Here is a 22,257-nt window from a genome sequence, read left to right on the forward strand (position 1 = left end):
AAAAGTACATAAAAAGCACAAAAAAGCCACAGATGTGAAATCATCACTGGTTAGATGGATCTTCAGAAACAGAGGCACTATCTGCTCTGGTGCGTACTTACCTATAGCTCCAACTAAGCTTTCAACCTTGGAACTTGGCACTGACTACAAATAGTCACAGAAGTATTTCTTCTGCAAGGAAAGAAACGACCTTTGCTCAAAAAAAAACAACTTTCCTGGAAGCATTTCTGAACGTGTTCAAAATTCTGCAGAATTTTCCATACTTTCACACACTCCATGATACGAGTGAAAACTTAACTATTTTTCCTGAGCCTGTTCCCAAACTAATGATCTCGGTCCAACACAATATCATTGACGATTACAGCTAATTCACAAGCAGAAGCTAATCTTCCACTTCACGACCACTATCTCTATGCAAGTCAACAGACTCGAAATACAACTGTACTGGAAGACAGTATTTTGAAGTTCCATAATTTCACCCTCGTCACCCTTATATCTACATCCTTCCAAAGGTTCCTACTTCTCTATCCATCAAATATAAGATTCCCAACTTCACTGTCAAGCGCATTCATCGTCAGCCTCCATCTGTCTTTCACCTCTCATTTGGTCTCAGGAAGTCAATTTAACATCTGTCCGCCCTACGATACTATGTAATTATTGTCTTTTCCAACAAGTATATTTGTATTGCTTTTGGTGCTAGCCCACCTGCTTTGGAGAGAACTTCATTATCATCATCCATGAACCATCTCATCAGTCTTTAAGTCATTGCTTAACATTCTTCTGCCACAACGGCTTTGAAACAAACAAAAAAACAAACAAGCACCCTTTGGCAGCAGGTACACAGGGGCTGTACTTAAACTCCTGACTGCTAGGGTGACAGATTTTGTCTCACCAGATATGTCCAGAGGAGTGATCTGAGCCTGTGTAAACATATTTAAGGTTGCTTTAAACTGCCTTTAAACATACCATTGACTCCTTGGACACCCATTCCCTCTGTATCCCGGTTTAATCCTTTCTCATCCTTATTAGACATGCTCAGGGAACACTGACTATGTTTTTGGTTTTGCAGTTGTATAGCAGGTCCCACACACTGGGGACACAATGGGGTCCTCGTTCCTGACACATTTCTAGATAGTGTTATCTTTTAAATTACTACACAAAAAAAAAAAACAAAAACAAAAAAAAAAAAAAACTTAATAAACCAATCCTAAAATCTTCCCTGAGGTGTCAGGAATCCAAATCAATCCAGCCCATTGAGATTGATGAGTTGTTGCATACAAGCAGGACCTGCCAGGCTAGTCTGCTAGTCTCACTCCAGCAAAAAGTCCTGCAGATGTAATGTCCTGTCAGTAAAATGAATACGTAATCTAACCTCGGTGCAATGTTGTAACCCGCTACCGTTAAGCACAGCTTTTTTTTTTCTTTCTTTCCATGGAAGAATGATGCCCAAAAGTGTTCTAATAATTATCCTGAGTTGTCCCAGTTCTTTCTCAGCAGTGTTGGGAAATAAATTACTTCTAATAACATGACAAACCACAGTAGAACATGCAAACACAACTTTGCATTCTGCTTTCCAGTAAATTTTATGGAGAGCCTGGCGGCTGAATCGTCAGCACTTTTTCTTTTCTTTCCTTGCCTTACCTTTTTGTCAAAGGTCATAATGCTTTTACTGCTGGGAACAAATGTAGAAACATGCAAGAAAATGAAATCAAGGATTAAAATTTCACTCAGGCCATTCCCAAATGTATTTTATTTTGACAACTCACTTCCTTTATTCCTATTGCTTATTCAGTCACCTCGGTTCTCATTTTAGTTTGAATGCATTTTCAGCTTAGCGTGATACTAAATGTTTCTGCTTGCTTGTTTTTTGTGCCTTTCCAAAGATTTAATTGAACTCCCATTTTCGGTACCACACACTCGCCAGGTTTCTTGCACAGCACAAACATTTTAAAACTGTCCGATCAGGCTTACTTTTGACTTGAATCTAATTACTACTGTTGGACCTGGCCTTGCTTTGGTCCTTATTTGCTCTTTGAAGTTACTCAGTTCAGAGCATTTAAAATTCATACAATTAACTTGTTCAAGGAACTTAGATGCTTGGTTATTATTAGAGTTTTCTTTTTTTTCTTCAGCAAACCCATGCAAGTAGTCCAGCCCCATCTATTTGTATAATCTATTGAGCTGGGCGATCTATTTCTGACACAATGGAAAAGCAGGCGAGAGTGATGTGAGCTGTGTGCTTGGCAGTAGCTGTTGCAATCAATATTCCAGTCAGGAACAAACTGTCAAAAATTAAGGATGCACAGAACTATATTATTTTATCATGGACTGGGTTATTTTCAAAGGAATCTGGGGGACTTACAGGCCCAGCTCTCATTAAATTCTAATGGGAACTGGGAGTCAAAATCTATTGAGCCGCCTTCAAAAAAATCACGGCAGTGGTGAATAATTTTATGAGGTCACCCAATCAAAATAAATTCCATCATGATCTCTACACACAGTTAAACAACTCCTTGGGCTTAATTCTTCTCTTTTTTAAAAGGATTAAGAAAACCAAAATAAATTGTATTTACATTTTTGTAGAATTTCAAATTATGTTTGCCTAGCAATAGCCTGTTTTTTTTTTTTTCCTTCTAGAAGCAAATTATTTTTCATGTCATACTTTGTCTTCACTGTGCCTTAATCTCATGAGAAAGTGATGAAAAATGCAACTGCTGATACAGGCCCCAACACTTGGGGGTGGGGGAAGAAGATGTGCAGTACATATTCTGACACTTTCATGTTCTACAGGCAATACTGGTAAAACGAAGGAGTGTGATCAAATTTAGTGTTAGATTAAACAGCAAGGATCAATAGTTCTCCAGCATTAATAAATTTTCATCTCTTCATACCACCCACCAAGTTTTTCTTCCATAATGTATTCATATATTTAATTTTGTGCAAATTTTTACCAGAGCCCTGACTACATGCTGGGCTTCTGTATAATTTAAATGGTGAAATAAGGAAACCAGGAGCAGCAAATTGTCATGAAATGGAACATTTTCCCTACCCATGAGTGATTGTCATCAAGGTGGCCTGCCATCCTCCCTCTGGATCAGTGTTAATGTATTTCCTCACCTAGCCAGGAGTACTCCTTCCCAGCTTCTTCCTCTTAGCTTATGACTCTACAGGAAAATATTACACCAATTCGAATTTTCAGTGTTGCCAAAAGATCACTTTCACCGTGACCGTGGGCAAATTTATAAACTACTTACATGGGGGGGGGTCTGTCTTTCTGGATCAGATATTTTTTTATAATGTAGGCAAACTGCTCATTCAGCCTAACCTGAAGGACCCTGTTCTTGTCTCGTCCCTGCAAATATAAAATTCAAAAAATCCATGGGAGGGGACTGCAAATCCAAGTCCACTGATGAGTTCAGTGATGCTGTTCTTGCTGAAATCATGTGTCATTTGAGTTGATCCGCCTTGTATTGCCATACAACTCTTCTGGGAAAAACTGTATGTTTGCAGGTCCACAGTCCTGCATCCTCCTTCATGCAATGTCATAAAATGGTCACATTTTTAAAATAAGTGACTTGCCCATGGACCAGACTATGCAGCTCAGATTTTTCTCCTGTCATTTGCTTTATCTGACATCAAGGTATGTAAAACTGAAAAAAAAAAAAAACAATGAGAAACTGAGGACCTTAATTACCAGTAAGGGTTGATTAATAACAGTCTCTCTTTCCTCTTTCTTCCCCTTCTCCAAACATTCAATGGTGGTACTAGATACAGTAATTAGAAAACTCAGTGCAAGTGAGGCAATTTTCTTTTACAATGAAACCTTTGCTTTTACTGCTCCATGAAAGCAAGACAAGGTCTATTAAAATGACATTAAAAGATGAGCTGCCGGACTGAATTAGAAAACAGGTTTTAGACAATCCAAAGAAGAAAGTAGGGAATGAGATATGATTAAAATGTTGATATGAAGAATAAGAAGACAGAAAAATTGAATGAGCAGCTTTTTAGTCAAACTAAGTTCTCCTCTACTCTTTCCAATTTTCCACCGGTTCAAAAGTTTTCAGTAAATATATGAAAATATTTGTAGACATACAGCTATGCATGTATGCATACATGCGCAGACACACACACACATGTGTCCTTTTCTAACACTTTTTCCTGTGATAACGTAATGGCTACTGTTTAGTTAAAAACTTGCATAATCCCTCGCTCAGAACCCAGACTTCTCAGAAAGTGGTGTTACATTATGTTAATACAGCCAGCAGTATGAAAATATATCTGGTATCTCCTGTGTGACTACTCTACCGTCTTGTTAGATTTGACTTTTATTATCAATAATTGTTCCACAATTTTCTTAATTTTATCACAAGATATTTGTTTTCTTATGAAAGAATGTTTGTGAAGCTTATGATCTCATTACAATCAATACCAATAACTTGCAGCAATAAAGGCAAGTGAGTTCCAGAAAGAAAATACACAGAAAAAAATATGTATTTTTAACCACTTAAAAAATTTCCTTTTTTTTCTTTTTTTTTCTTTTTTTCCCTCCACTCAGAACATTTTTAAAGGTTACTGGAGCTACTGTTTTTCACACAGTCTTTGAAACTCCAGAGTATCTTCCATCAGCACCTATGAGGAGAGCCATACATTTTCAATCTGTTGAAAATAATTGTGTGGAAAAACCCATTCTGTTGCTTCTAGACACAGTCCAATCAGTGTAATGGTTTTCAAGAAAGCAGGAACTATATTCACACTTCATTCATGTAAAGAATGAGATAATAGAAGACTTTTATGGTAGATGAGCACCCTGCAGGTACTGCAGTTTGTTGCAGCATACATAAGGCCTTGTTGGGTTCACTGCATAAGGAAAAATCTCTCTTAAATTGTACTCTTCCCTCAGGCTTCAAATACTTTTTTTTTAATGGACTGAAGCAGGAACTGGAGGGATTTTGCACCCAAGTTTGACTTTTGTTTTTGAATGGCAGCTCTGATGTTCTGGGAGAACTTGCCATAATTTTTCTTTAATGAGGTAAAATTGACCCAAACAGCAGATACCAGGGCCCTCACCATCAAATTTAGATCATTCTTTCCCAATCAGACAAAGAAAAGCCCTAAAACAAAAACAACCAAGGAAATTAACATCTTGTTTCTTTTTGGTATTCTCTGTGCCTGCTACCTTTGTGTGGTTTTCAGTTTTAATTGAAATTCAGTAACAACGGAGTTCAAACGCGGAGTGGATGTCAGCCAGTGTACTGCAGCAGCAGCACTGCCGGAGAGGTGCTGTTGTTTGACAAAAAAGAATGTTCCTTTGCTTTTTATAGCACACCATTGTTATCTGTTTCCTTTTTATTGTAGTGGGAAAGATAGCCGCCACTTTCGTGTTCAAACGCTGTGCCCACGACAGTCCCTCCTCAGCTGCTCGTACCTCTCCAAATCGCATTCCTCCTGAGCTGAGACTGCTCACCTTCACTCAGCACACAGATGCAACTGATTTGAGAAAGCATGCATTAACAAAGACATATCATTAAATTAAAAACTGGGGGGAAAATGTAGAGCTGTAGACATTCAAACATGTTAGAGAAGTGAGCTTTGAACAGTGGTGACTAGAATTTGCTCTAACTTGACTTGTTTGACCTTACATGTGTTAACCGATTGATTTTAATTCAAGAGATGCTAATGCTTAACTGATATATAATCTATATACATACATAAATGAGCAATAAAAAAAGTATGCAGGAGAAAATGAGTTCTTGCGGAAAAGCCTTGCGTAGTTGAACATTACTAAGAAGCATGAAAGACTTCTTAGCAAGTTTTATTAGCTTTTACATGCAATTCTTGTACTTCATTTTAAACTGTCTAGTCTCATATTTTTGGATCAGTTCTGAACAGCACTCAAGCTAGATTGTAGATATGTTATATCTGCAAAGCACCACTTTTATTACAGAAATAAAGATTTGTATTATTTATTTGCTTTATTAATGTAACATTGTCACTGGCAGAGTTTATATTAGTCTTCATCAAACCTTTCCAGAAAAATAGAATTTGTGGTACAACTGCATCTGTAATATGGGATTTGTAGGTCTAAGATTGGCAGTCAGCAATCATACCTGTTCACATACCTGTGTGATATGGTCCAGGTTAACACATACTTGCAATTTCATGTGGCCCAAGTGAGTTTACTTAGAGACTTCTCATGAAGAGGAATATTCCTGCATGATTTAGCAAAGCTCGCAAGTTCACTCACCCCTCCTCAAGCCTAAAAGATACTAAAGGAAACCAGAGAAATATTTATGTTGTATGTAACTCTCATACATTTATGTGACATGTTACTAGTTCATGAAAGCTCTTTAATGCATAGAATGCTTATAATTTTTGGTAATGCTAGTCTTACAGAGGTAATGTCAACTAAGTTTATTTTATTGCATTGGATACATTTTTGTGGAGGCTAGGTGCTAACTATGCAGTTGAATTTAGAATGGCAAACAAAATTTCACGCTGGGGATGAATAATTCAGTTTTTAAGTTGCTAGCAAGATAAGAACAAGTGGATTGCTGTCAAATGATCTTTATCTTATTTGTCAAGATAAAGCACAGTCCCAAAGCCATAAACAGATTGTAAAGGAGACATTTCCTTCTTACCCTTTCTTTCACACTTTCAAAGATCTTTGCAAATCTGTCCAACTAAATTAGAGCACTTTTTTTTCTCTTTATAAGCTCATACTTTTTAAATCAGAAAACCCTTAGTTTATGCATCAATATCTAGAAAGGCTTTACATGTGCTTCCTCTTAAAATGGTATATAATTAGTGCATGCATATATCTGCATGCCCCAACATCAATTTTACAACATATTTAAAACAAAATTACAAAAACAAAACAGCTGCACATTTTCACATTTCTCACATATAAAGCTCCAGCCAATATATCCTACCCTTTAGATTTATCAGCTATTTAAGCTTAGGTAGCTTTACCTCTGACCATAGCTACTACATTATTGTTCTCATTAATGACAAAAAGAAAAAAAAAAGTCTTCACTCTTTTCAGTCTCCCTTTATTTCCCAAAAGGCCCTCTTCCTGAAGTGACATCCTGTTGAAATATAGGGCCATCAGCCTCTTCTTCCTCTCTACATATCTTTTTGAGCAGTGCCCCAGAGGGCAAAAAAAAAATGTATTCTGACCAAATTGGGAACACATTTCCAAGCTGAACAGTAGTTCCCACCAGCAACAACTTTGGATTCAGACCAGGACCTCCGCTCACATAAATCAGCATAAAATGTCTTTGAAACAGCAATAATTTGCACTTGCAGAAGATTTGGCCCTCAGACCAGAAGCTCAGCACGAAAGAGTTTATATCTCCCTTCTTAATCATGCCAGACAAATGGTGTGCTGCTTTAATAAGGAGAGAAAAGCAGCTTCCTGAAGCGACCCGCATTTGGTGAGATGAAATTCTACATATACACTGCCAGGATCATGTGACTGACTTTTTCTTTTTTTTTCTTTTTTTTTTTTTTGAGCTATTTGTTCTTAATCGTTTGTTTAAATCTAACTGTAAAGACTTAGCACATTCTAGTTGTTCTTTTCGGCTAAAGCTGTACTGGGACAATATGATTCTTCAGGGAAAAAATAGTCAGCTGAAATCAAGCAAAAACAACCTAGACAGTATTTAGACTTAAAACCCCTCACTTCTTTTTTTTACTTTGCCTTAAATCTATTCTTTTAATCATTCACTTAAAATTATTTGTATTTTAAGGAATACTTTTCAAGTACCCCTTTTCAAGTTTCCTAAAAAACCTGAAATTGGGAACTTCAGTTACAGAATTTCTCCTGGAAAGTCTCACACTGTTATAGGCAAAGCACGTTAGAATAAGCAATTATTTTGTGAATGAAAAAAATATTTAAGAGTCTAATACTAAATTTACAGAGGGATTTTGTCAGCTATCTACAATTTTAGGCGATAGTGTCTGACACTGAATTGTCCGACACAGAGATGTAACGTCCTTAACAGTAGTGCAGTCCCTTAATACCTCAGTATCTGCCTATAAAGTTGTGCAGGCACCTCATTTTTCACTGATGCTGATGTGTTTCTTCTGGGCTTTTATCACGCTCCCAGGTGCTCCTCAGTGTACCTCCAGCAGGATGTTGAGCTGCCTTCATTGTTCCAGGGCAGTCTGGTATTCACAAAGCACATCTGCCTGGACAGGGCCTCCCAAAGCGAGACCCAGGGATGAGGCTGCCAAGCGATTGGATTAGGAAGGAGCAAGAAGGGACTCGGTCCATGTCCCCACAGGATGCATCAGAGGGTGGGGACCCTGGGGAGTGCGATGGCACTTACCCACTGCCCACACCAGGGACAGCCTTTCCAGCCTCTGATTTTTCATCTGAAGGTCTGACCTTGTCTATGATACAGAGAGGCCTCTTTGCGCCCCTCTTAGGAATTTCTTACCTTCCAAGGTAGTTGCTGGCCAAAGTCATTGGTTCCTGTGAATGTCATCTTTAGGCATCCAATGTTTGCATTTTACAGGGAACTTGGATCTGACAAACTTCATATTCAAGAGGCCCTGGCATGACTCAGGACCAGTCAGGAGAAGCTTGTTTTACTATGGTGCTTTGAGATAACCCTTCAGATATCTTGCCTCTGAGCGACTACTGAACTCCTCTCACAACCTTCAAACGAAGAGTCACCAGGCAAAGAGGATAACTAAAGATTCCCATTACTTACTTAGCCCTCAGAGTCTATCTTGGGGGGTTTTTTTAGAAAAAAAATGTGCAACATTATCCAAATACCAGAGGAAGGAGGTACCATCAGCTGGGGCTTGTACATTTCCCAGGGAAATATCTCCCATTCTCACAGTCCTGTTCTTCTCTTGGAAGTAATACATGTAGCAAAACAACTATGACTGAAGAGCAAAAACAAAACGCCTTATTGTTTTTCAATATTTTCCATGTTTCTATTTAAATAATAAAATGGCTGAATCAGTACATCTTTTAGTGAATTTAAAGAATTATCATATGCATAAAAGAGTGGCACGTATCTCTGTACTTACTGTTTCTGAGAGATAATCACTTATCATTGGATTACAAGTTCCTTTGGGGTTTGTGAGAGGGAGGGAAATGAATTTTCTTGGTATTCAGCAACTTAAACAGCATCTAAAACTACATCTGTGTTGCCCATTTCAGTCTAGTACCTGAAGAGGGGATATGTTTAGGAAGAAGTCACCCTGAATTTGTTGCCTCACCTATCTGATAGACCCTAGATGTACCGAATTTCCAAGTATTGTCTGCTTACATAGTGTGAAATGTGTCCCTGTCCCAGCAGGATGCATACGGTAAGCACCAGTGAGTGGCTGGGGCCAGAAACAAGGATCTGCGCAGACAGCTGCATGAGCCCCGACAGCCTGCTCTACAGGCCACACAGGAGCACAGAGAAGCAGCACAAACTCCTCACTTCGGTGCCCCCTGTTAGAATATTCAAATGCACTTGATGGTGACATTACACTGACCTGTGTTTCTGCAAGGGTGAAATTCGAATGCTGGCTTGTTTGGAAGAGTTCTGAACTTTGTGTCAATTATTGCATAGGAGAGTTTATTGTGTCTAATTAATGCATTAATTAATATTTTGCCTGTGCTTAGAAACATGTACCTAGAGTGGAAAACAGGAAAACTTCATAAGAGATGAGGGAAATATTCTGCTGGAAGATGTGAGGTTCTGAAATGTATGGGTTTCAAAGAGCTATTGTTGCCTAAAAGAAAACAGTGAAAAACATTGCATTTGGATGTGTTCCACTTACTCATTTCTTCCCCTTACTTTGTACTAGTTGGCTATTTACATGAAAACATCATCTTTGTTCTTTAAGAGTTCATCTGCTGCTTATTCCCTGCCTGAAGTCAAAATAATGCCATGTTTGTGAGATTTTAATCACCTCTACTGCAAACAGTTATGAAATTATAAACAGAAGATTATGACTTCAAGTGGGAACTAAGAGGCAGGAGCTGATGAACTCTTAAAAGCAAAGATCCTGTTATCATGAAAATACTTCCAGTAATGAAGAAAATGAAGCAAAAATCTTGTAAAAAATATAAATATGAGCATCTGAATCACAGACAACAGTGGGTCTTTCAGACAGGATAATGGTAGTTGAAATGATTTTATAATAAACTTGTAAAGCCATGCTAGCAATTATTATTTCATTATATATCCATTTCTGCATCTGTAATATTTCTTTTTCATTAGCAGGATTTTGTTTTGAAAAACAGAGTCCTACCAGAGCCTACCATTTTTTAAAGAGAATCTCATCATTTTCTGTAGATAGCACGCGCTTTTCACAGCTCTTACTTGTTTATGGCAGTTACATCCAAGAAAAGCAAGGTATGCACGGTGTATACTACAGCTTCCTTCTCCTTCCAGTTGAACAGTGCTCAGGAAGTCAGGAGTAAACCTGAGATGTTCAGCTTCAAGGATACCAACAGAAGAAGCCAGCCAGCCTACACGTGTGCCATCGCCTGCACAGCAGCAGCACAGGTGCTCTCCAAACAACCCCTTCGCCTCAGCTGTGTGCATTGCCGGCAGAGGGAAGGGCTCTCCCCGAGACTTGCTCTTTTATCTCCAAGGCAGAATATACAGATAAAAGCATTTGACGCCAGCCTACTTTCTCAAAGGGTTGCAGTGATGCACCGTCAAATGCACAACCACTCCTCCGTACTTCACTGCTTTTCCTTACAGGGAATGATTGCAAGTGTTCTGCTTAGCATATCTGTGCAGGTTTCGTTGATATCACTCTCTCCTGATTGACGTCGGCTTAGCAATGCTGGTAAGCTGAACAATGGCACTCTTCAGAGAGACCTGCTGTTCTCATGCAGGTTGTGGATTCGGATTGCCCTGAGAATCCCTGGCAAATCCTGACACATCCACTTAAAAAGCTGTTTGTTCCCAGTATGCTCTTTGAACTGCACTCAGCCTCTGTAATAAGTAGCTGGATATTTATGGCTATCACTGAATTACATGTACTGTTTAGGGACCTTTGCACAAGATTCCTCTAAACTTGCTTTATATATTTTTAGAGTGTGTTTTATTTCTGGCAGCCAGGCAAGTGGCCTGAAAGACCATTCCAGTGATTGCACTCACTCCTGGCGTAAGGATGGGAGGACATTAACAGCTGGAGACATCTCCAGCCAAGCCACTGAGTCTGGTAGAGGTGATGTGGTCCAGCAAAGGTGGTTCACCTGAGGACTGAGGTGTAGCCCAGTTTCCAGGGGGCAGAACTGGTCATAGCAAAGGTGAAGTCACCAAGAGAAATCTAAGTTAACACCAACTCTTTATATAAGCAGATAGTGTTTTGACCACTGAAGTCGTGGTATATGTGTAATTGCCTGAACATTAAAGTGCCTGTAAAGAAGGATGGAGGTGAGATTAAGGATGTGGCAGACATTACTCACATCATGATTTTTTATGATGGCATGGTAATCAGGTGAAAATGGAGGTTTCTCCAGAATTGCACTTTGAGAATATGGCTGATATGTGTTAGATGACAGGGCTTCAGTATATTTGCTCTGCTAACTGAAGCTTCAGTTACTCTAGACACATAATTGCATGCCATGTGATGAGAGCAACACAGACTAGGAAAACAGCTTCCGAATGCTAAAAACAGACATTGAGTGAAATTTGTCACCTCAAAGGACTAGCATAAGATTCAATAAGACCTGCTTTGTTAATGTTTGCTACCTTGCTTGAAGTATCATCCTCCAGGAAGAATAAATGCATTAAAAATTCAGGCTTTTTTTTTTTTAAGTAAATTTCTAGCTTTGTGAAAAAAATTCAGGCGCTTTTTTTTAAGTAAATTTCTAGCTTTGTGCTGCAGAGAAAATCTTGAATATATTACTCAGGTGCACTTTGAAAGTGCCTAAATCAGAAATCTAATAAAATAAAATTACTTTTCAAAATCTCATGGAAAGAAAAGAAGACATTTATCTCCAAAGTTTATTTCAGCGCTAGGTTGCTGAGACTGAAAGCTGTGGGACTTTGGTCACATTTACACAATAATTTGAAGATTTTTGTGGAATTTCAGCATACTCTTTCCTACATAAAGTTTGCCTTCAATTTGATACATTTAATAGATCTTAACTAATCCAAACCAAGATCTTCAAAGGGCACGTATTTGAAAGCACGTGCAATTATGTCCTGTAAAGCCTTAATTCAGCTATAGAAACATTTAGATGTCTGTATCTTATTGTGCTTTCTCTGAAGACTATATGCTAACAAGAAATTTCACGCCATCATTTACATCTTATATAATCTTTCTGTAAAGCTTCTTTGCAAAACTCACAGAGCTGAACGAAGAAACTATTCCAGTTTTGGTCATAGTCAACAATGCTTTTTATATTCTTGTTGCTCAACCTTGTAATTTAACGGTAAGTCTCACAGGTTTGGATTGTTTAAGTCAATAGATCATATTAGAAAATCAGCTTTAAAAGAAAAAAAATCTTTCCTGACCACCATTGCTCAATACAAAAAATTGTACTCTGAGGGTACAGAAATCAGAAAGTTATATAAAATGTATTATTCTTTAATAGCCTAGCCATTTCTAAGTCAGCAGCATGAATTTAGGGACCTAACTCAATGTGACGCTTTAATTTTACATTTAACAATACTGCTTAGATACATGCTTTTTTCTGTGTTAGGGGTTTTTTTAAAGATCATTCCTCCTATTGTTCCTGAGATATAGAAGTGTAAAACACACGCACACATTTTGCCTACTGTCAAAGTTTCTTTTCCTAGTGCTCTCTGTAGAAATAATTGAAGGTAGAATGTGTATACCTTTTATATAGACAGACATTAATGCCTTCAATCAGTTTCCTATTTAAGATTCTAAAAGAGATAACAAATAGACAACTACTTCTAAATGCAGTGATTGTGGCACCTTTGGGATGCTAGCATTTCCTAACCATTCTCAGCCTTTTTTACCATCAATGCTTCATTTTCTCTACTAAGGCCATACAGTGTATAGGCTGTGATTTTAATAATTTTGCTAGGTTCATAATACCAGTGTGATGTTTTAATGAAGATTCAAGGAGTAAAGAGGCAGCAGGCCAACTATTTTCACTGAGACACTTAGCAAAGTGATATATACAACAATTGAAATTATTTTTTCTTTTTTCTTCTTAGTCTTTGTTGGATGCTATTGCAACCTGCAAATGCTACACTGTAATTGTACAGCAATAGACTTCTATCATTCTCTGCTGCAGGAAACAACCAGTGTGTTGTAACAGACATACTTCTCTATTATCCCTGTTTAGTGTCTCCAGCCAAAAAGCAACAACAGCAGTTCATCCTTGGTCAGGTCCCAGTTGGGACTATGTAATTACCATTGCAGTGGATCAGAGGCAATTAATTTTATTCCTCTTGCTTTAAAAAGCAGCAATCAAAAGAGGGGGATGGTGAGGCTTTTAATGCCAGAATACAGTCCAACACAGAGGTTACACAATTAAAATAAGAAAATGTCAAGCAACAGAAAAGTTAAAATAGCACTGCCTCAGCTGGCTTACAGTGGCAGAGCGCTATGCGGAACAATGCCAGTTTATACTCTCTAAAGATCTATTGCAGGTTTCCAGCAGTTCAGACTTTGCTATTACTAAACCGTATTTTTTATTAAAGTCATCACAAAGTGCAGTCTTTTCTACTACAACAAGCTTTGTTGCTTGATTGTTCTTATTCAAATCTCAGACTGGGAAATGACGATGTAGCCTTCTTGGATAAGTGTGAGTCAACATGGCTATCGGTCCTCAAGGTGCTTATTTACACAGATCCCCAATAACAATGGTTTCACCCTAAGAAAAAAGACTTCTGAGTAACAAGACCGACCTGCGAGAGTTTTGTCCAACTTGTTTCCAGGCTCATATTGCATTTCGTTTTCAAAAGAAGAAATCAACCACAGTAATAAATCCTGTCTGTCACCACACCCCTCTTTTGCCATATGTATTAGTTCCAAAATAATTTGGACAATATGTAAGTTACACCCTTTCAAACATCCACTGAACTTCACACAGTGAAAACATACTGTGGGTGAAGAGGAGGTAATATGCATAGAGGGCATCAGTTGCTTGTGATGCACATCAAGATGGTTGAGTAAGCTGTCAGCGAATCCATCAAATTTTTGTCTGTCCTCAATGAATTCCCAGCAGAGAAACAAAGCTTCCTTGAAAGCCAGTCTACAGGTTGCCTTGTCCTCTTTCAAAAACAATGTCCAGAAAAGAATGTTCTGTATGGGTAAGAGAATGGTACGTTTGTTAGACATGTTTCAAAGGAAGAGACATTCTAAAATATGTGACAGAAACTATCTTAGATCTAGTAAACTATGTTCTAATATCCTTTGAAACAATGAACTCCTTAATCTGACAGCAAAAGTATATGCTAGTTCTGACCCACTATGGTGCTCTTGAAAAAGAGACTGCAATAAAAATGATGTACATGCTTTGCTAAATGATCCATTTCTATTCAGATAACAAACCTCTCTTAACATCTAAAAATGTTATCTCATCTCTTTTGAAACTGAATGGGCTTGTCAATAGACTCTTGCACGGGTGAATTGACTCAGGCTATTTCAGAGAAAGTTTATGGGGGAACTCCAGATAAATATATAGAAAATATGAGACAGGATTAGATTTCGTTGTCTGCTATATCACACAGCTAATCCATTTATTTATTTTTTTCCTAATTTTTATTTTAAGGTTTTGCCTTTTGTTTTTATTGGATGTGTTTTTTAATATTATCTGAAAGCCTGCCAGATGAAAACTTGGATACTTATACTCTAATATTTCAGGCTTCAGGGGTTTTTAACCGCTAGTGTTGGGAGTCATGCACTTGCCTTACTACCTGACATCACCTAGACAAGGCAAATAACTAAATGTCTACTGGTCAGCTATCCTGCAGCGATTCATTTGAAGGCTCTTACTTCATGTCCTCCCGCGTTACGGAGGCCACAGCAAACCATGCTAGTAGGGGTAGCACAGAATTGTCACTGTCTTTCACTTTGGGAAGCCAAGTGCCACACTGGCAGCAGGAGGCTGAAATAAGAGAGGAGTTACATCACCCTTTTGTGGTCAGGGAATATGTCCCCCAGCCAGGACCAGCACGAGGAACAAGTCGCCATCCCCACTTATAATCTTGTGCCTGTCTGCTGTGCACTCTATCTCTCACCTGTCACACAGCCCAGGACCTGGGCTAACCCCAGTAGATGACACTGCATGTGGGGAAGTCCTTTTCTTAAACCCCAGCATGCAGTGCGTCAACTCACAGACACGAAGAGTTTCAGAAAATCGGGAGCACCGTAAGAACAATTGTGCTCGCAATCTTAGGTTTAAGTTATGAGGTGTAATATTACATATGCAATATAAGTGGAAAGGTTAAGTTGGACTGAAAATCAAGGCCTTAAATTCATTAGTGGTACTCCACTCACTACATCTGTTTTACATTGGCATAACACCACTAGACTTTTTCATTAGAACATTTTCCTATACATCAGAGCAGAAAGGAACATATTCTAAGTACACGTTCAGACCCAGGGCCAAAGGCAGGGGGAAGGGTTTGGGAGCCACTCAGCATACTATAACAACCATCAGAAAGTTCTGCCTGGTATAAATGTTAACTTTTCAAAGCTTTTGTCAGGAAAGGCTAATACATGTTTAAAACAAACATACTGGATTACAGAAACAGAGGTTACGCATATAGCTGTTACACACACACACAAATACATTATCAAAGCACACATTAACCAGAGCAATCATTTGCTTAATAAGCAGGAGTGATACGGAGATGGATTGAGGTAGACTGTTTTGCCCTGCATTACTCATGCATTTGGGTAAACAATTTTATATCTATGAATAGCCTCAGTTTAGACTTTGTTTTATGTGGTACACCAAGAGTTTGCGCTCCAACCTGTTTGTGTCATTTGTGCAGTATACCTCTAAGGACCTTGGTGTAAATATTGAGGAACCAAAGATACAAATGCATTTATAATGATATGCAATCTCAATTCCTAGCTATTTATCTTATTTTTTTTCTCAAGAAAATGCTTCAGGTGTTCTGTCTATCACAGCCTGCCTTTCTGTTCCTAGAGCAGCATATTCAGTACTGACAGTCTGGCTAAACACCAGCCTACCAGGAGGGGAACCTGCTTAATTGCCTGGATTCTGGCTTCATAAAACAGCTTTCACACCTTAAGCTGGACTAGTTCGCATCTGTGGCTGTCAGGTTTCTGGCTTGCAAATGAAGAAATCAGCTGCTCCTGTTCCTTAAAGAATACCCAAGGGTATCAAACCTCATGCATAAAGTCAAAACATACAATCTGATTTCCATACAGAATATTTTGTTAATAAGAACTTCTCTAAATTATTGTACCAACCTTTTTTCTATTTTTTTTTTTATACACAGAAGATACCATAACATGGTACTGAGGAGGAATTAAATCAGACTTCTAGTTAAAATGTAGATCACACCACTTTTGTACCCCATCTGACTGTAATCTCAATTAAGTCATCTGGATTCATTCAGAGTTTTTACTAACTGCATTTTGAGTGACATGTTTGAGTCATTTTATTTTTTTTAGTAAACAAAAGGTATTATGAAAAGCCTGCCTCATGGCAATATATTCTCCAAAAACTATCAGCCAGCTAAAAATCCTGCCTTTCAAACTTAAGCATCAGCTCAATTGATAGGTGTGGGAAAGGGCAACCTTGTTGCTATATAAGGAACAAGTTATTTTACCCACACACAATTTCCCTCTTTAAACATAGACTTGAGTCAAGGTAAACCAATTTCTTTACAGTAAACATGAATGTTAAATAAAAACAAAGCTCCAGTTTTTTGAAAGGAAAGTGAATGCTTTTATAAATCTTAAAAGAGGTTTGCTGGCATCAGATGTTCTATTAAAAAAAAATCCTGTATGGCCTACTTTACCTTTCTCCATACAAACTGTTTTTCAGAAAAAAGACTGTGTACACTCTTCTGCATTTAAAAGATACTACTATATTCAAAGAACATTAAGGATGGCAAGTTAATCCCTTAAGTAATAAAAAATGCTGGAAATCAGGTTTTTTCTACATTAGATTTTAAATCAAAGTCCATCACTGTGGGAGCTGAATATCTTCCATACAAAATCAATATCAATAACAAAATCCTCACACATTTTATAGCATTTTCATACTTACCTGCTTTGACATCAGAATTTTGCCTGTACATTATTATTTCAGCTGCGCTGTTTATGTGTATTGGTGATACAATCTTTAATTAGGTAATTACCCAGTATTTTTCAACACGATGCACAAGATGACTGGCTCTCTCTTCATGAACAGCTAATCAATATTTCTTCTTATCCTCCATTTAGTGTGTAGTTCTGACCTTATTTATTCCAGAGTCTCTTCACTCAGCAGAATAATATTTATTTCTCAATAGACTTCTTTCTTTGTGATATTGCTGTCACCACATTAGAGCTCAAAGGTAAATAATTCATCTTTGCAATATCCTCAGTAGGTAAAACCTTTGGAGAATTAAGACCTAGGGAACAATTGCTCTCTGGTAGGATCTGAAAGTCTTTTTCTCCTGACCATCCTTCTGGCCCATGCTTTTGGACTTCTATCAAAACCACAGAACAGGAAAGAAGTGGAGGAGTGGCATATTCCAAGTCCCATTCAATGTGAAAGCCATGCCTCTGGACACGGCAGCTGGAAAGCTTTTTCGGGTTCCACAGTTTAAACTTGACCAGACACAAAGGGTCTGACATTTGCCCCAATGTTATGTGCACAAATGTAGGAACAGATTTCTGTAGCTTTTCCTAATTTTTTAGCATTTCACCAAAGCAGCTCAGCTGGACAATAGCTCAGATTCAAAGGGAAAGATAAAAAGTGTAAAGAAAGATGGGAAATGAGACTTGAGCCTGCCCAGATCTTCCTCTTGTAGACAACAGCTCGAGCCCCTAGATTGTCACATAAAAGAAATACGACATAACCACCATCGCTGTTTGAACAGAAAAAGTTCTGTCCTCTGAAACCAAAGGCAACTTAAGGCAACCACAGTAAAATAAATAGTAGATAATTACATGCCAAACTGAGCTCCAGAATATCAGAAGTGGAAGCTATGAGGAAAACTGGGGTGCTGTATAACTTTAAGTTGGTATGTTTTAAAATGTTCAATTGTTTATGAAATTTTAGGACAGACATTAATAAAAGGATTAAAAAGACATTTTAAGTGTTTTCCATTCAGCGGAGCCCACTGTGAAACAGATAAGACACAAATATGTATGTATGTCCTTCTTTCTACTGTCGACATGAAGAGCAGAATGCCTTGAGATAAAAGCAACACGTCGTGGGAACATACACTTTCCTCGTCTGCCTCTACAAAGTTCCAGACTACCTTCACATCCTCACACAGCTTTGGGAAGATAGAGTTCTTGGGTTCATGTCCTGAATACTAGGCATTTCTTTCTCACTCAGAGCAACTGGAAAAATAAAAGGTATTAATTAGACCTTCACAGAGAATTTCAATACCTTCCTGACATTGAGTTTCAAAATTTGAAACATACATGGAAAGAAGTTTGAAAAGTTTTCTAAAACGTGTACTGTCTCCTACTACCCACGTTTCATGTTGCTTTTTTAATTTGGAAGTTTAAGCATGGAAATTTCAGAAGGTGAAGGTCAGTTTTTTTATGTGCCTCATTTACTTTGCAGTGCTAGTTCTAAATGGTCAGCAACAATTTTTATCCAATGACCAACAACTAAAAACCTCGGGGAAGTAAAATACCCACTAAAGTTCACAGAGGAATTTAGACCTTACTTTAGCAGCTCTAGCCACTGTGACATTCTTCTAGTATGAAAAACTTAGCTTCCCACTTAGACACCAAGAAGTACATCTTATTGATTTTCCACAGCAGAAGTAGAAGGAAATGAAGGTCTAGAAGGAAAATAAATTCTTATATGACCATGTACACTGCACATGGTACTTCCAGATTTTCAGACAATTGGGTTATATAGATCGCCATCTCCACAGCATGTTAAACATGCAGCTTTCAGCTATCGGGATAAATAGAGGGGGTAGAAGCAATGAAGCTACAGTTTATGCACAGGTTATCTTTAGTTTAGTGAGAAATCAACAAACTGTACATTTGAATTCTTCTGCCCTGAATCTACTTTGGTCTGAAAACAAACCATTAGAAGTCAGTTTTCTTTCTCTCTATTCTTACAACTTGACAGACGGAAGAAAATGAAAGACAGAAAATGTCTGTCTTTTTTCCCTTCCTTTTTTTCTTTTTCAATTTCTTCTATAAAAGGAAAAAATGAAAGCCCAATAAATATAGCTGAGGGAATGATGCCTGAGTTGTTGCTACACTGCACATATTCTTATAGCCTTCTAAATCGTAAAATGTTAACAGCAAAACTAAATCTTGACATGTTGATAGCTAAAACCATACTGCAATATGGCACATCAATTGCTTGTTATGTTTTTGAGGACCAAAAAATATTCTCTTCTGTACCATTAACATAAATCAAACTGGTTAAATCACTTTAATACTCCAGGTGCCTTTTTTTTTCCTCAGATGGCACAATGGTTGATGTCAGTGCTAGTGGCAGAGGGGGGAGCAAAGAGGGGGAAGGGAAATCAGATAGACTGTAGATTTGTGGAAGGGTTCTGTACACAAATCAAGCTCAATAAGCTTGTCAGATGAACTTTTCACGTTAAACAAAATAATAACCTGTCATATGATTTTAAAGAGCTGCGCTTTTTTTCCCCCCCATTTTTCCCCCCCCCCCAAGGTTTCAGAAGAGCAATGCAGGGCTGTAAGTACAGTACCACAGCTGCATTTCTCAAACTCAGAGCAAACATTTAAAAGCCTCTATACCCTTGGTTCTTGCCAGATGTTGATTCTGACAGGAGAAAAAGTACCAGGTTTTTCCAAAACCTCAGCATGAGTGAATTATAGCTAGTGCAAAACAAACAAATAAATATAAATAAAATCTCTAGTTCTGCAGCTCTGGAAAATTACTGTGCACAAGTAACATTTCCTGACCCGGCAGAAATATATCAATTAAAACACAATAAATAGAAAAAACACAACACACCCAATTGATATTTGACTGCTTTGGACGTTTGGAAGGCTAAATCTCATGCCTTAAGTAACCAAGTTAGGACCTCAGCATCCTCTCTGCTAACCACCAGTAACTGATTTCTCTCAAAGCAGCTCTATCCAATCTCTAATAAATATTTAAGTCTCTGATGGTGGCAAAAATTCATGCTGGAATTCCTCTACTCAGAGAAGGAATGGAGCTCATAAAATCTCAGGGTTCATTCAAGGTAATCTGTCTATGAACTTGTTTTTTCATAAGAAGTTCTGTTTCATGAGCTGCCTCAATTTCAGACCACTAAAACTGTAATTAATGGTAATGGAGTGACTAGACCTCATTTGCCTGATGAGTGCACAGTCCACCTGATGCCCATTCTTATACTAGGGTTTTCTGCTGTGTTCAAACGTGATTATACGGGTTAGCGGTTGAGAGATCTGGGTTCATTTCTGCCATTGTTTATACAGAATCTTCACTTTTGCTTTAGCATCTGTGCCTCAGTTACTCCTGACTGTAAATAAAAGGTGGAAAAAAAACCAAACTGTGCAAATTACTTCAAGTTTTGTGCACAGGGGAGTCCTAGCTGTATGTACAGAGCATTAGCCAATTCATTCTCCAGTATAATGAGGTTGCTTGTAGCTAATTCTCTTTGTATCGTGATGTATTACAAAACTGTTCTTAAAGACCATATTTCTGAATGCCTTTAAGAAATTAGGTTCTGGTTCTGTTCATACTGAATTTGATGGCAAATTTTCCATTAAATTCATTGGTTCAGGATCACAGCTTAATGAGCATAATTCTTTGAGTCTCCTCTTGGTATAACAAAGAGTTTTCATTATACTGTAGTCTTTGTTCATTGCAATATTCAGGATATAGTCAATATATCATAAAAGGAAACTCATTGAATGTGTAACTACATTCAGAGTGACTCAGATTAAGATTTTAGTATAAGAGATACTGTAACAGAAACCGTGTATATTTGTACATGAAGGAGAACTCAGATACAGAACTGTTTGCTGAAAGAGTACCTCAAGTCCTCAATCTCTCTTGTCTATAAATTGCATTCATAATCGACAGCTCATTAACAACTCATTATGGATACTGAATATTGCACAAACAGACGCAGTGCAGCAAAGGAGACAAAAACTGAATTCATGAAAGGGAAAACAGAGAGATATTTTTCAATTGAAGAGTATGACTTCATTAATGGCATTTGGGTTCTTTTTTCTGCATTTGAATTACCACAAACAGATCTAGTCATAACCACCACTTAGTACCTGAGGAAAAATGTGTATGCTATATGTAGATAATAGGCCAGCTGTATAACCATGCAGCGCCTGCTTTCCACAGACTACAAGATTTAGGAATTACAAATTAGTAAAATTCTACTACAGTGGATATAAAACAAATAGGAATTCAGTAACTCTTTCTGTATCATCTGTGGAATGAGCTCAGTAGCCTTCATAGTGCAGCCTAGGAAATACTACTGCTTCCTTATACCAACAGTCCTCAGAAATTTAGTGACATGCAACACATTGCCATTTGACCTGCATCTTTATTCAACCACTTATCAACTGCATTTTAATTATTCTATTTCATGGGAAAGTCAGTACCAAAGGAAAATTGCTATTTTTCAAGTCCATGAGATCACACATGGACTGATAGCTCCAGGGAAGAAGGCTAACACATCTTCCCCATATTCTAGTATCATTTCAAAGGAGGTGTTGGTACCGCAGATACACTGGCAGCCTTGGATTATACAGCTCCACAATCATTTATCAGTACAATAGGATCAATGACTCCTGCCAGACAGTAACACCGATACTTCAGATTATTTAAGTTAGGAAATATATCGTTCTTCTGCAGTAATATAAGTAACAGGAAAGTATGAAGTAGTCAAAGCAGAGCAGTAATATAGTAACAGGAAAGTATGAAGTAGTCAAAGCAGACCTCTTTAAAAAACCCAGGAATTGGCACAGAAAATACTGTGAAGACAAAAAGTTATATTCCCATCTACAAGCAAAGGAATTAGAAATTTATAAGAATTATGCATATTCAGTGTCTTAGAGATTATTTTTTATTTCACTACACTTTATGACAAGATCTGTTTTGTACCAGGAAAATTAAGAGCTGATACATTTCTTTTTTCCTTCCTT

This window comes from Aptenodytes forsteri, unplaced genomic scaffold (assembly GCF_000699145.1).
Source record: "Aptenodytes forsteri isolate BGI_AS27 unplaced genomic scaffold, ASM69914v1 Scaffold82, whole genome shotgun sequence".
Lineage (NCBI taxonomy): Eukaryota > Metazoa > Chordata > Aves > Sphenisciformes > Spheniscidae > Aptenodytes > Aptenodytes forsteri.